The sequence below is a fragment of the Tursiops truncatus genome, chromosome 10, assembly GCF_011762595.2.
Source record: "Tursiops truncatus isolate mTurTru1 chromosome 10, mTurTru1.mat.Y, whole genome shotgun sequence".
In the NCBI taxonomy this organism is placed as follows: Eukaryota; Metazoa; Chordata; class Mammalia; order Artiodactyla; family Delphinidae; genus Tursiops; species Tursiops truncatus.
The window spans coordinates 1,710,428-1,726,790 of record NC_047043.1 but is presented as its reverse complement, the minus strand read 5'-3'; positions in this window follow the sequence as shown (position 1 = coordinate 1,726,790).

Genomic DNA, 16,363 nt, shown 5'->3' with positions numbered 1-16,363 from the left:
ATAACAGCTCAATGTTATCAAAGGAAAATGTGACCCCAGATAAAGTAACGTCCAGCGTCTATGTAGCACATAGCAGGAACGCTCATACATTGCAAGGCCATTCCATTCTGACCCATCCCTTGTGATAGGTACTATCATCCTCACTTAAAGATGAGAGGATAAAGATAAAAGAAGTCAGCTGACTAGCCCACATTCACACAGCATCTGTTTGGTGGAATCTCTGGGAAAGGAAGCACAAGAAGGTGATAGTTTTGGAGAAAATGGAAGGAACCCAAAAAGCTTTGACTTGGGTGAGGAAAGGCAGATGCCACGTTTTAAAAAGTAATTTAACAGTCAAGTACGACATTTATTTTTAAATCTCAGACTTAAAACTAAAACTTCTATCTCCAAGCTTTTTTTTTTTTTTGGAGTGTAATTGCTTACAACGTTCTGTTAGTTTCTGCTGTACAACGAAGTGAATCAGCTATATGTACACCTATATCCCCTCCCTCTTGGACCTCCCTCCCACCCCCCATCCCACCCATCTAGGTTGTCACAGGGCACTGAGCTGAGCTCCCTGTGCTGTATAGCAGGTTCCCACTAGCTATCTGTTTTACACATGATAGTGCATTTATGTCAAACCTAATCTCCCAATTCATCCCACCCTCCCCTTCCCACCCTGTGTCCACATGTCCGTTCTCTACGTCTGCATCTCTATTCCTGCCCTGGAAATACGCTCGTCTGTACTATTTTTCTAGAGTCCACATATATGCGTTCATATATGATATTTGTTCTTTTCTTTCTGACTTACTTCACTCTAGAGATGTGGCTGTTTCTTTAAAGCATATCCCAGTAACTGTATTTGCTTTGTGCAAAGCATCGTATGAGGTTTGGAAGCAAGAAATCATGGTTAGGAGCTATGGTGTGTAGAGAACATGTAAACCATACCGCCGTTATTCTAATATTTGTAATGTCACTGTTTTCTCTCAATCCTTGGAAGTGTTCTGATCGTATTAGGATTTAGATATAGCAGATCTCCTGGGGCCATGGCAGAAGGGTGGGCAGTAAAATGTGGCGAACTTCCAGGATTGAAAAATCTTTCTCAAGAACGATTCCAGCAGCTCAAGCTGGGACTTTTGGAATCATCCTACCTGCTCTTCCCCAAAACGTAATGAACTTTTCATAGATGTTTCCAACCCACAGAGTTATAAGGTGAGTGAGGTCTGAGGCTCTCATGTGTAACGTGGTGACTACAGTTGCTAACACCATATGGTATAGCTGACACTTGCTAGGAGAGCAGAACTTAAGTGTGCTCACCAAAAAAAAAAAAAAAAAGCTAATATGTGACATGAGGTGACGGGTGTGTTAATGAATTCCTCCCTAGATGGGGGAATCCTTTCATAATGTATATTTCCATAAATCATTGCATTGTATACTGTAAATATCTTACAATTTTATTTGTCAATTGCACTTCAATAAAACTGAAAAAGAAAAGGACTATTTTGCCTCCCAGATGAGGAATATTCTTCTTTTCGCTTCATTCCCTGTGGAGCCTGATGACACAGATTCCCTTTTAGGTCAAGTGCAGGTGTTTCATGCTTCCCCACACTCTCAGTGGGTGTAGCGTCACCCTCATCTCCACTGTCTTTCCTAACCCAACCCCTCCGCCACTTCTGTGCCTCAAAGACTTTGCTCTGTCCAGGGACCCCTCACCCACAGTCTGGGATCTCACCACATTCTCCTTCTCAGTTTGATGGAGAATCTGTTTATTCTTCCCGCAAAAATACTAGTGTAGAAAAATCTACACTTGACCCCGTTGTTCCTTCCAATGACGTCTCACATCTCCAGTTCTCACTTTTTTAAAAATAAAACTTTTCTAAAATAATCTATTCCTGTGCCATGTCAAGAAAAGCGTCCTTGATGAACTGTCCTGTAGCACGCCTGACCTGCTTTGGTTTATAATTACTCCGTACTTGCTTTTCTCTCTCCTCTTGTATGAGTTTGGGGGTGCCTCTTGCCTGCTCAGATGACTATTGGAGCTTCTTGAGGACAGGAGTTAGAGGGTCTCTGTCGTTGCCCCACAGTCTAATGCGATGTGCAAATAAGCCAAACACGAGGTTGACGATACACGCGGGGGGCACGCAGCCCGCCCGCAGCCCAGTGGGTGCGCCTGGCCCCTGCGTGGTCAAAAAGTGAGTTCCTAGCAATGGTCCCTCTTTACCATGAGCGCACAGACGGAATCTGTGGGGTGCAGTTGTGTGGTGAGCTTTGGGTTTTAAGCTGATCTGCTCACAATGCCAAAACAATCATTCTATTTAATAAAAAGATTCAGCGAAGTAAATGAAGTGGCACTGAGTTTAATCAATATCCATGAGCCTATACTGATATAAACAAATGATTGAACAAATAAATGGGTATACAAGAGACAAACCTTCCACGCAGAAAATTCCATATAATTTATGGATACATTCTGTCCTCAAGGAAGCTGAGTAGAGCCCCTAAGTGTGTGATGCGCAGTGGTTTCCTTCCAGTGAGGACCGTGTGGAAAGCTGGTGGAACAGAGTGACTCTGAAGCAGAGAAGCCTGGCAGACATGACCCCGGCCAGGGGTCAAGGTCAATATCGACAGTGACAAGTCATCCTGACAGCGTGTGCCCTTGATATGAAGTGATGAGAATGGCATTTTGCCTGTGGTCTTCCTCCCCAGAACCATAATCCGAGCTAATCAGGAGGAAGAAAACCCAGACAATTCCCGACAGAGAGCCATTCTACAAAATTCCTGCCCAACCCTCCTCAAAGCCATCCAAGTCATCCAAAGCCAGGTCTGAGAAACCGTCACAGCCCAGAGGAGCCTGAGTTATCACACGATAACTCAGGGTGATGAGGGGCCCTGGATGGGATCCTGGGACAGAAAGAGGACATCAGGTAAACAGTAAGAAAGTCTGAATAAAGTATAAAGTTTAGTTAATAACAATATTATCATATTGCCTCATTAATTGTAACACATGTACCGAACTGGTGTAAGGTTAAACATAGGGGAAAATGGATGTGGGACATACAGGAACGCTCTGTACTATCTTTATAATTTTTTAATAAATCTAAAACATCCTTTTAAAAAGTACTTTCTTTTAAAAAAAATTCAGTTGAGCATCTAATGTCAAAAGCTGATTTTGTTTGACTTTATTGAGTTGATCAGACATTTCAATGCCTTGGTTGCATTGAGATGACAACTTTTTCGATTTCAGAGCTAATATCAAATATAAATGACCCAGTCCCAGTCTGCAAGAAGCCACAGTCTAACTCTAGAAGCGGAGAAGGAGCCCAGGCGTCAGTGGCGCCCGCACTGCACTTGTGGGGCTGATCTGTTGTCACTGCTGGTTGTGGACAGACGGTGGCTGAAAGCCCTCCAGACCAGATCTCCTAATAGCTCCAGCAGCTTCAATGGGCTCAGGCAGACTCTCTTGCTCATAAATGAATTCACTTTCTTTCTTTTAAAAAAAAAAAAAAGTGTGGTAAGAAGGCAAGATGGAAAAAGAGCCACTGTATCTGTAGCTGAGTCTCAGTTCGGGGCGGGCGCTCAGGGACAGCGGCACAGAGGGCCGGAGACCCGCATCCCCTCGGCTTCTGCTGGTTTAGTTCTTTCATTTTCACGCTGTTTGCCTAAGTGTGGTTGACGCCATTGAAACGAATTCCCCATATAGCTTGTGAAATTCTGTATGACTTTAGAAATTACACCAGAGCCATGGTATAAGAAAACCTACTTTATATTTCTTCTTACTTTTGGCCAAAAAATTTTCAATCTACTTTTTTATTTCTTTGAACAGATATTACATTCACACGGTTCAAAATTCAAAAATTACAGAGGGTGTGCGTTCGTTTCCTGGGGCTGTTGTAACAAAGCACCTCCAACTGGGTGGCTCAGAACAACAGAGATTTACTGTCTCACAGCCTGGAGGCGGGAGCTGAAGTCAAGGTGATGAACGGGTCATTCCTCCTCAGGTCTGGGAGGAGGCTCTGCTCCAGGCCTCCCTCCTGGCTTCTGGGGGTTTGCTGGCAATCTCTGGGGTTCCTTGGCTTGTAGACACATCCTCCCAATGTCTACCTTCATTTTCTCTCGACTGTCTCCGTGTGTGTGTGTGTGTGTGTGTGTGTGTGTGTGTGTGTGTCTTTTTCCTTCTAATAAGGACAACAGTCACATTGGATTAGAGCCACCCAATCCAGTATGATTTCGTTTTAGCTTGATTACATCTTCAGTGTAAGATCCTATTTCCAAAACAGGTCCCATTCATAGGATAAAAGTTCAACATATCTTTGGGGGACACAGTTTAACCAATAATAGCGTATATGATGAAAATTCTTCCAACCTAGTTCTCCGGTACACCTAATCCTTCTGCAGGCACGTAAATATTTCTTATATATCCTTCCAGAGCTATTTTATATTATTTCAAACAAACACAAACCCAGTAGGTGCCAGACACTGGTTATCTCTGCCTTTACTCCTTGTCGCTATCATCTACATTTATCTCCTATTGTTAGCAAGTCATAATGTATTACAGGCATTACTTCTTTTCCACTTAATAATATGTAGTGGGGATTGTTTAATAGAGATTCCTCATTTTTACAGCTGTATAATATTCCCTCACAGGGTTATAACAAAGTTATTTAACCAGACCCTTATTGATGAAATTTGGGTTGTTTCTAACCTTCTGCTATTGCAGCCAGTGCCAATGAACAACCTTGTGTATATTTTATTTCTCCCCTGGATGAATATTTTTACAGAATAAATTCTTAGAAAAATAACTTTGGGTCAAAGAGCACTTGCATTTATAATTTTAATATCTGTTGCCAGATTCCCCATAGAAGCTGAGAACAGCATGTGTTCCCATCAGCTTTTCGTAAGCGACCTTTTCCCTCCTTTTGCAACCATACCATGTTACCCACTTTGTTCAAACAAACTGGGGGTTGGATAATGAAATCTCAGTCTAGCTTAATTTGCATTTTACTCACTGCGGGGAGGTTGAGCATCTTCTCATACATTTAAATGTCTGTGATCTTGTCTGTAAAGTGTGCTTTTCCGCATTTTCTACTGGATCTTGGTCTTTTTCTCGTGGATTTGTGGGAGCTATTTAGGTATTAGTTATAGCCCCTTTTTGTGTATGAATTGCAACCATTTTTCCCATTCGTTGTCTCATGAAGGCTACTTTAACATGAAACTTGAATTTATTGTCAATTGATTGTCTTGGATCCATGTAAGTACTTTATTTCTGAAGTTAGAAGTAGTTGGAAAAAAAAAAAGATATAAAGTCTCACATAAACTCAACATTATACAAAAAAAAAAAAGTAGTTGGTTGTTTGTACTGTTTTGTCTCCTGGAATGGACCTGGGGGGACAACAGTATATTAAGATATAAATGTAAATATGATTTCTATTTTTTTGGTAACAAAAAAGTAGGGTTTTTTTTTTCCATTTTGTAGAAGCTGTATAGAGCACCCATGATCATATCTATCAATTATAAAAATAGAATAACAGTGATAAATCTAAATATTTGCCCTGCATAAACCTATTTTTATTACTCTAACAAGATCTAAAGTTTACTAAATAGCCTTGGTAAAAACAACAGATTATACACACCTCACGAATATAGTTTTCAGAGACTATTTTGGTCCAAAGGGCAAAAAAATGACCTTTTTATATTTATCATCTTTTAATTTTAGTAAGATTTAATAAAATTATACTAATATATATGTGTACACACACAAATACACATATATATTGCCCTTTCTGAGATTAAAGAAGCACCTGGCAGCTGGCTGTTTCAAGGTCATCGCCGTCCGCACTGTTCTCTGATGTTAATAGGCGTCAGCCCGAGCCTTCACCCAGAGCTTCGCGAACGTATCATTCGAGGATCTCAGCCAGAGCCGAAGGGCTCGAGTGGCCGGAAAGGGAAAGTCGTGGAGGGGCTGTTTGGCCACATTGGACGTCTCACCTGCCCGCCCACCTTCTCCCTGGAATTCAGGGCTTCCGAGGAGCCCACGTGACCTTCGCTCGGAGCCTCGGTGGGTCGGCCTCCCGGCCCCTCAGGGAAGAGGCTGCAGAGTTAACGTTTTGAAAGCGATTTTCTGCCGCTAAAAAAACGTGTGGTTTATCACAGCCTTAAGAAACATCGAGTGATGGGGATTATCCCCTTTCTCCTTTCCTGTGTGCCTTCAATTAGCCGAATGAAAGCAAACCCAGGGCTTTAGAACCAAAAATAGCTGGAGAAAAGTGACGCAGATTCCACCAAGATGAAAGAGTGGAGCCCAGAAGCCTAATTAAAAGCAACTGAGAAACCAGCATTCGATACAGAGTTTACTCACCTGAACAAATAAACGGAGAGCTGCAGCAGGGCTCTAGGGGAGGGCTGTGGGAAAGGGGCCGCGGGGTCCCCGGCGGGTCACAGGAAGGCCCTGCCCGCGAGGACACAGGGCCTCACTCTTCTCCCCTCCCCAAGTCAGGGGGAGGTCAGCCAGCGAGAAGACCGGGGAGGGCTCGCGGGCCCGGGGCAAGGACCACCTTCATCCTTCCCCAAACTGGGCTTTCTTTACCATCTTGAAACGTGCGTAATTAACTAGGCATCCTTTCTCCTAGATCTTCCAGCCTCTTTTTCTTCTCGCATCTCCTTCCCTCCCTGCTACTCCCCACGACACCTTCCTGAAATTCAGAGCGTTTCTGTTTCTGTGCATTCAGCATATGGATTGTTTTTGATGGCAGGGAGCTTTCAAGGACTTACTGAAAGAATTAGCCCTCCTTCACCAAGAGGAAAATTCTCTCGGTTTTGAGATAAATCAAGGCCCAAGGTCAGTCAAGAAATAAATGATCCCTGCTTTCGTACACTGCGTACTTTTAACCTACAAATCAGTTCTCCGAGAAGAACACTGGCAAATCAAAACAGCTCTGGTGAGCCCTCTCGAGGCCACTGCCATCTTGTCCAAGATTTCATTTGGAGGCAAGAGAAAGAGCGGAGCCTACTTTTCTTGGCCCTTTTCCGCTGGGGGAGGATGTCCTGCATTCTTCCCTTTCCAAGCTGGATATTCATTACCTTGGGGGGCGGGGGCGGAAAGATGTATTTGGTGTTTCCTAACAAATGCAGTGGCTTTGTTACTGCAAATAACTGAAATGACAGACAGTTTCTGGAACAGTCTGTGGATGAGGCAGAGCCCAGATGCTCACTCCTCTGGGGGTCCCGGCCAGCGTTTCTTCATGTCACGCTGTGTTGGAGAGGACCCACGACTCCGTGAGAACATCGACGCGAGGCATCAGCTGCCGTTTCACAGCCCCGAACGGACGGCACAGCGGACATTCCAGGAAGAGCACTCGACAGCGACGTCCCTGCTGCCGCCCCTCGAATACTTGGGGACACCACTCAGCCTTGGCTGGCCATTTGAAAGAGTCGTCTATTAAGTACTGAAGATACGGCCCTTATCGCCAAGGGGTCGCCCCCCTCAGGGTGCGTGTTTATATAAACACAGGAGCGTCCCTCACTGTTCCCGGGGCCGTGCTTTCTGCCTTGTTTTCCTCTCTGCCTCTGTCTTTCCTGCCCGTTTCCCTGCCTGGGGCTCAGGGTCAGCACGGAAAGGTCATCATCCTCTATCCAGTACAACATCGAGGCGACCTGCTTTGTCAAATGACATTTCGCTTTTGTTGTTTATTCTGGGGACCTCAGGGGCGGAGATGTAATCAACCCTATTTCTCAGGCCAGGCTGTACAAGGCTCCTCTCTTGCTTTGGTTTTTCCTTTTATCCCTGACTTCCCAGCTAGCCCCCCACGCCTGCCCCCCAGGCCCCGTACAGGGTGTTTTATACAGATCCCTAAATAATCATGCGTCTCTTTATACACTGTATTGAGTCGCTCCGTATGCATGTGCTTCAACTTCCATAAACGGCGCTGCGTATACACCGCGTTCTTTTTACTACTTTCCCCCAACGGCACTAGGCTTTCAGTCTCTCCATGTTGCTATACGTTCATCTCATTCCTTCCGGTCACTTACAGGATGCCACAGAGGTCACGCTGGTCTTCACCACCATTCATCTGTGTGCACCCAGATAGAGAAGGTGAAGAAAACAGAACTGTCCCAATAGGACGGGCACATAACGTAGCAGATAACACGAGGGCAATCGCGGTCCTTGAATAAGTTTCTGACCGTGAAAGGAGGGCTAAGGAGCTTTGGTCCCCTGGGCACATGCCCACACGTCTCCCTGGGCTCTTCTTTGCAGCCCAAGCCACAGTCACGTTGACGCGTTGATGCGTGATGATGGGTAAGGCGTCTGGAGCTCCTGGTCCACGGGGCTAGGCCTCCTCGTTCCGCGCTACGTCCCCAGTACCCGGCCCAGCGCCTGGGGAACGAGAAAAGCGTGCTGAGTATTTGGTGGGTGAGTGTAGGCAGAAATGGGCACATTGATAATAACAGCTGTGTCACTGCTGGAAGGGGTGGGAAGGCAGACAGACTTCGGCCCCCTTCTCGGCTGCACTGTTTGCACAGTGGAGTAAACCTCTAAGTCTATCGTGTCTTCTGGCTAACGGGACAGCAGAGTTGTCAGGGCGATTATACGCAACAAGGACGTAGTAACCTGGAGGCTTTTTGCGCTTAGTAGGATCTCAATCAAAGGAGCTACGATTCAATCCAACACTGCGAGGGCTAAGTTATGCTGGGGGTGGCAGCCTTTATGAGCAGGAGGGGTTATAGGCAATGGGAGGGCGTTGCAGGGATTAGAATGGCTCCCTCCTTGCCCTTGTGCATTTAATGCAAACAGTAGCTAAAAGCAGGGCGTAAAAATGCCCTTAATACTTGGCCACAAAGAGAATCCGGCTCAGGACACTGCCTTGCAAAATTAGTCCCTGGGCCCCATCTCTTCATGCAGCACCAGCCACTTCAGATAGACTGGGAAAAGCAAAACAGACGTTTAAAGAGAACCACAGGGTTTCCCTGGTGGCGCAGCGGTTGAGAGTCCGCCTGCCGATGCAGGGGACCCATGTTCGTGCCCCGGTCCGGGAAGATCCCACATGCCGCGGAGCGGCTGGGCCCGTGAGCCATGGCCGCTGAGCCTGCGCGTCCGGAGCCTGTGCTCCACAACGGGAGAGGCCACAACAGAGAGAGGCCCACGTACCGCAAAAAAAAAAAAAGAACCGTAAGTACCCGCCCCGGGAACAGGAATCCAGAGGCAGTGTGTGTTCAGGTTTGCCAGGTACCAAATTGTTCAAACCCCAAATGTCTCCCTTTTGGTTGTTGGTGGGCTGTTTACATTACAGAAGTTACGTGAAACTTGGAAGAAGTAAGAAAAAGAGATGGAATAAGTGGAAAAACAGAATGTGAGGTCCAGGAGTTTTGACTGGAACAGAGGTCAGCAAACCATGGCCCGGGGGCCAAGTCCAGTCATATCCTGTCAATAAAGTTTTATTTGAACACAGCTACGCCCATGTGTCTGGGGATTGTCGGTGGCTACTTTCAAACGGCAGAGTTGAGCGGTTGTGACAGAGGCCATCTGACCCCACAGAGCCTGGAAAAATCACACCCTGGCTCTTTAAGAAAATGTCTGCCTGGCCCAGAAGGAGGGGCACCAAATAGCGGAACATCCGCGTTTATGTGATTTACCGCCAGCTCAGTGGTCAGGTGCAAGAGTCAGAGAGGAAATAAAGGGCAGGGGACGCAAAATCTACCCCCCACCTCTGTGATCTTCCCAAGTCTGCAGGATAAGGTTTTTTCAATCTTTGAATAACAGTCCACGGGCTCAGACCAGGTAACTGAATCCTGACAAATATTGATTCCCAAAGGCTCTGCTGAGACCCTCGAGGTCCTCAAAGCCTGACTTTCCACCTCCCGGTGAAAACAGACAAACAAAAAGGAACTGACTTTTAAAGAACTGGAGGGGCCTCTGTGTACCCCCAAATCACCTCTTGCCGTTACTGGTCTCTGCACACAACCTGCTGGCCGGACCTGTACTTTATGAAGGGAAATTTACGCAGAGAAGCCGGAGAAACCCGACCCTGGCATACAGAGCCCCTTCTCAGCCTCCAGACCTCTCCGATACCTTCTGGAAACTGTCAGCGGACACAGTCCAGAGGCCGTGACACTGGGAAACGCGTCCACGAGTGCCTGCCCCTCCCAAGCCTGGTTTGCAGGCTGTCACATCGACCGTCGCCACAGAAAGACCTTTTACCCTGGTCCTGGGAGAAAGCAAGGAGCAGAAACATCAGTAAGGGTGCCAAGAAAGAGGCCAGACCTGAACAGCAGGGAACTGAACACAGGAGACCTGGGTTGGGTCTGTTCCCCCCTTTCTGAGAATGAAAGCTTGGGTCACAACCTTTCTCAGATTTACGCTCCTGAACTTGAAAAGAGGGTGATGCAAACGCTAAGCAGGTCGCGGGTGGCGTGCAGGATGGCTCTCAGTCTTCCTGGCTCTGCTCCCCACGGGCTACAGTGTTTTATTGGACCCCCAGAGCGGGGCCTTTGTTTTCAGATCTGAGCACTCCTCCTGGTATGGTACCCCTTTACTGGATGCCCTCTTTAGCTCTCCAGACCCCCTTCCTCCAGGAACTGGCAATGCATGCAGTGTCGCCCCATAATCACCCTGCCGGTGACCGTCGGCTGGGTCCCTCTCTCCTAGGTGGGGAGGAGTCGCTGGCCGCCTAACTCCACGGGACCTCAACGGGCAAGTACTGCCGTGATCACTTCTCGACTTGCTTCCGTAGGATGGATTTCAGGAAGAGGAAGTGGTGGCCAGAGAATTCGCCTTTCACGTACTGACTCTCACGAGCTCTTCATGTACAAAGGATGCTGGCACCTTATCTGGAGTGTACGTGACAGATATTGTCCTGCTTTGCGAAGTGACGTTTAACTTTGCTTCTGGGGTTTACGGGATTTGTGGAATTTATTGTACGTAGTCAGATCTGTTGATGATTTATTTTATAATCTCTGCCTTTGGTGTTATTTTTATTCCTTTTTTAATTTTATTGAAGTCTAGTTGATTTACAGTGTTGTGTTAATTTCTGCTGTACAGCAAAGGGACTCAGTTATACATATACGTATACTTTTTCATATTCTTTTCCATGATGGTTTATCACAGGAAATTGATACAGTTCGCTGTGCTCTACAGTAGGACCTTGTTGTTTATCCATCCTATATATGCTGGTTTTCATCTGCTCATCCCAAACTCCCAATCCCCCACCCCCCAACCTTGGCAACCACAAGTCTGTTCTCTATGTCTGTGAGTCTGGTGGTGTTTTTAGAAAGGGTTTTCCATGAAAATTATATAATTATCTAAATTTCTTTTATTGCTCGTAAGGCTTACTCGAATTTTTTCCAGCTAGGTCAGTAGTTTTCCCAGTACATTTGATAATCTCCGCTTTCACTATGCATATGAAATACTATATTTCTCGTGTACTAAATAATTATATACATTTTGCAAAATGGGAAAACTGACGTCTGCCCCTGTGGTCGTGGAGGGCAGGTGGGCTTGACTGAAGGGTGGGCGAAGGAGGAGGTAAGATGTCGCGCAGGCCCCGCCCAGCGGGGGCCGTGGCTACCTGCGAAGGTCTGGCGTCTCGGGAAAACCTGTCTGTGTCACGGCGCAGTCGGGTGGAGTCTGAATTCTCCGCAGTGTGTGTGGCCGAGTGGTGGGCGCTGACCTGAGGTCACCTCGTCCTGAGTAAACGTGGTGCCTGTGTTTCCAGAAGATCTAGCTCAGAGTCCCCTGAAAGAGTCATCCTCATCATACTCACGCAATCCAAAATGACAGATTAACATTTTTTTTCATTACTCAGGCAAAGAACAGAAAGCTGAAATGACTTTCTCAGACCTGGAGTGCGGGGGATGGAACTTAGGCCTCCGTGCTGTCAGTGCAGAATTAAACCCGTTTCTGAACCCGACATATAACTGGCCCTGTGGTGGACTTTTTGATCCCCTCTAATTCCCTAATGTGTTTCTCAGAATATCTTGGATTTTGGTTTATTTTCTTAAGCCAGTGAAGGACCTTCTTATGTTTCCATTCACTTTATTTTAACAACATTTTTTTCTTTTAATGATTTTTTTTTTCTGGAGCCATTTCTCTGTGAAGGAAGTGTGTGGTGTGGCATTTGGAGGAATCCATGTGTCTGTGGCCCATTTTCTCTGACTTGGAGATGGTTTCGAATAAGACCCGCTGCTGGCCAGTGGTCAGGTGAGCAGTTCACGGTGTGGTGAGAAGTCGGAGTGAGGGCCATGGCTCTCAAGTCCCTGAAGTCTCTGTCCCTTCAAACCCTGCCCCCGGAAGCCCGCACACACGGCCCCCCAGCCCAGAGGGTCTGAGTCCCTCGTAAGTTTGCATAGGGACCAGCCTGCATTTCTCCAACATAACACTTCTCACAGCTGCAATAAAATAATTCACTGTAATTGACACATTAATTGTCTCCATGGCTAGAAGCTCCAGTCCTGAGAACAGGCTGGGCGGGGCCTGCTTCGGGGCAGACCGTCCACGCCCGGTGTGGTTTCATGCTCTGCAGCTGCTGCCTTGAAATTCTTACTTTTTGCACAAGGGACCTAGGTCTTTGCCTTTGATGTCACGGAAGCCCAGCCCCTGATCGACGGCAAACACACGATAACTGTTGAACATTGTCACTGAGTAAATCCATGAAGAGCCGCCCCTCCTGAGCCTGGCGGGCCGCGTGTCCTGGGGGAACTTTCCAGAAGAAGGTGGCAGCACAGCTGCAGCCCTGCAGGCGACAACAGCTGCCCTCCTCCTAGATTCTCACGCTCTCAGGGAGCGTCTCCTCTGGCCTCGGTGCTGACCTGCCGGCTCCACCCTCAGCGCCAGCCCTGGGCCTGCCTGCTGTGCCTCAGTGTCCGCTTCTGCCTCACAGGGGTCCCGAGCAGAGCTGACCCTCTGAGCAAACCTCAGCACAGACCTCCTTCACCAGCTGGCCGTGGGGGGCCACCTGCCCCACGGCTCACCTGGGCCCTCTGGCCTCACTCAGGCCTGACCCCTGAAGGGCCACGGCCACTGCACATGTGACGATGGCTTGCTGGGCTCACCCCTGACGGCTTGGTGGAGCTGATGGCACTCAGCCCGTGCTGGGCACTTCTGGCTTCGTGGTCACTTGGTGACACAGTGCTGGCACTCTGGCCCCGCTGGGGTCTAGGAGCTCACCAGTGTGTATCCGTTTTCCGCCGGCATGGCACTCTCCACTGCCGCTGGCATGGCCCTGACTCAGGACGCCCAGCACTCAACCAAGTAGCCACCCTCAGATATTTGGGCACCCCATTTCCCCAGCACTCAGTGGCCACAGGTCCCTTAGGTCTTCATTGGTGACAGGGCCCTCCTTTTTTTTTTTTTTAACATCTTTATTAGAGTATAATTGCTTTACAATGGTGTGTCAGTTTCTGCTTCATAACAAAGTTAATCAGCTATATGTATACATACGTCCCCATATCTCTTCCCTCTTGCATCTCCCTCCCTCCCACCCTCCCCATCCCACCCCTCTGGATAAAGAAGGCGGGCCCTTCTTTAGGCAATGGGCTACGGGGACGCTCAGGTCTCCCAAGTTTATCAGACACTTGATATACTGAGCCTTCCTTCTACGCCTGTGACATCCAGTCACCACCAGCGGGAGAGTCACCACCAGCAGCCTGTCCCAGACACCATCAGTGCTCCACCACGACTGCCAGTGGCTGGCGGCAGGCAGCACTGGGCCCACTGAGCACGTGGTCAGGCAGGCACCTGCTGGGACCAAAGACTGCGGATTAACCTCCCCGGGAAGCGGACTCTGAGGTGAAGATTCGCATGAAGTGCTCTCAGGAGTGACAGCTGAAGGGAGAGAAGGCAGGATGGGGCCGAGGGAGATGGTCCCAGCCTGCCCCACCGGGAGCCCCACGTCTTACGCAGTGGGCCCAAGTTGGGGTCGGGGCCAAGCCTCCACACTGCACATCACCCAGTTATTTGGATGCAGGCCGTCCCCAGGAAAAGGGCAGGAAATGGTGAGGCAGCCGGCTTCGGCCAAGAGCAGTTCCTGGAAGGGGGCTGGGAGCTGAGCTGTCAGCCAGGGGAGCCAACAGTCGGCATCTGGTTAGAGCAGCGCGGCATCTACCCCTGCAGCTCGTGTCAATTTTCACAAATGCAGAGGAACCGAGTATTTATAGAATATGCTTATATTAACATATTACTCTTACCTTATAGTAGAGTTAGTGTAATTAGCTATACCTATAGTTAATATAATTAACATTAATTAGTAATAGACTAGTAATTATAGCTAATACAATATCCTTCTATTAATGCATACTATCCTTGGATTATTGTGATAAATATATCATGATACGGTATAGCACATTGGTTTTTATTAATATGCATTTAATGATTAAGAACCAGACATCTCCGGGGACGTCCCTGGCGGTCTAGTGGTGAAGATTCCACGCTTCCACTACAGGAAGCACGGGCTGGATCCCTGGTCACGGAACTAAGATCCCACACACTGTGTGGCCCGGCCAGAAAAAAGAAAGAAAGAAAGAAAGAAAGAAGAACCAGATGCCTCCAAGATCTTAGGACCAAGGACATACTTGAATTGGAGGTAGAGTGATTGCAGCTGCATTGAACCTTGGCCGAGTGAGAAGGACATCAGCAATGATCCCCAGCTTCCATGAAGTTGGGGACTGGCTTCTGGCAGGAGAACGTCTGGTTCTCTTCCCTCAGGCTAGGCCTGGGCCAAGCGAGATCTCACTTTTGCACATTTTCAGACGCCCTTTTTGGCTCCGACCTTGGCAGCACAGGGCTGAACTGTGGCAATAAATGTCTGGAAAGTTACCAAGCACATATCCTGAGACCCAGGGAAAGGCAGCCCTTCCTGGTCACAGCAACGACTGGAGACCAGTTCCGACCCAGTTGTTTCTCAGCGTGGGGGGCGGTGAGGCAGAGCATCTGAAGGGCAGCGCGATTCGCCTCTCCAAGGCGCTGCCTGTGTGTGGAGGGGACTAGAGTCTTGCTTTGAGTTGGTCTAATTTTGGTTTTTTTGCAGATTTGCCATCTCAGTTACGTGTCGCTTAGATGAATCGTAAGGCTGGGCTCTGTTCCCTTGCTCTCTGGCTGAAAGATGGACAGAGGGGCCCAAAGCTAGCCCCAAAGTAGTGTCAGATAAAGAGCAGATAATAGGCCTTCTGATAACCAAGACCTGGCTCCTTAGTTTCTGGGCTTTGTTCTCCAGGACAAGGGAAAGACTGTTTTATTTTAGTCCCACAGACGTCCCTACGTCTCAAGCCCGTCTAACGTAAGTAGAGCGTTTGAAACGGTCAACACTGGGGCACATTCTCAGATCATTTAAAGCACCAGCAATGGCACACGTTCCCCCCGGTGTGGCTACAGCACATTTCTCCCTCCGACGTCTGTTTCTGCCCAGTGCATGAGGCAGCGGCCCCAGCCATGGCCGAGTTCTCATTGTAGTGACAGCAAACGTGACTTTGAAATGTGACATCTGTAAAGGCAGGCCTACCCTGGGGCAACCGTTTCTATTTCTTCCTTATTTCTTTGGTTAACTGACTCAGTTTACCTGGGAATTTGCACAAATGGCACAGGCCAGGATGCAAACACGCCCACCTCCATCTCCCCCCAACCCCGATCTATGTAGTACTGAAAACAAAACAGAGTTTAGCTAAGAAACAGACTGTTACAATATTGAGTGACTAATTATTCCAGGCTCCCGATTTTTTTTGTTTTGCGGTTGTTTCCCTTTTAGTGGAAGGCCCTCTCCCTTGAAGGCTCCTTTTCTCCCGCTGGTCTGGTTAAAGCCCAAACAGCACTGGTCTTTATACCCCAAATGTGCCTTTGTATTTCTTACCCCCCTGTGGTGCTAAGGATGTTGCCTGATGACAAGGGCTCGGCTGTGCTGACGGTCCCAGGTGGGAGAGGAGGAGGGAGGGGCCATGATTAGTGCAGACACTGCTGAGAATGGGGTAATTTTTCAGCCATGCCCAGATTCTATACAAAGGTGCATTTTAGAGACAGGAAAACAAATGAATAAACCTGAAGAGATAAGATCAGTGCCCTGGGGCTGGATTGAAGCAACAATGGGACAACGGGTAGGAAGTCTGCCTCTGGGGAGTCCCAGGCCTGGAAATCAGGGAGGGATGGAGGGCTGGGGCCTGTCTCTTCATTCTGTTTTGAGGCATGATGTGATAAAGGCCTCTTTCATTATTTTGGTTCACTTTGCCTGTCCTCAATTGCTTTCTATTGGATTCTCCTTCAATTTTACCTTGAGTTCAGTTTTGTTTGACGGAGAAATAGCGCTAGAATTAAAACTCTGACATGGAAAAGAGTTGTCTTTGTTTTGTTCCTGGATCAGATAAAACCATTACACGGCCATCACCAGGGGCTACTGTTTGGGACCCTTTC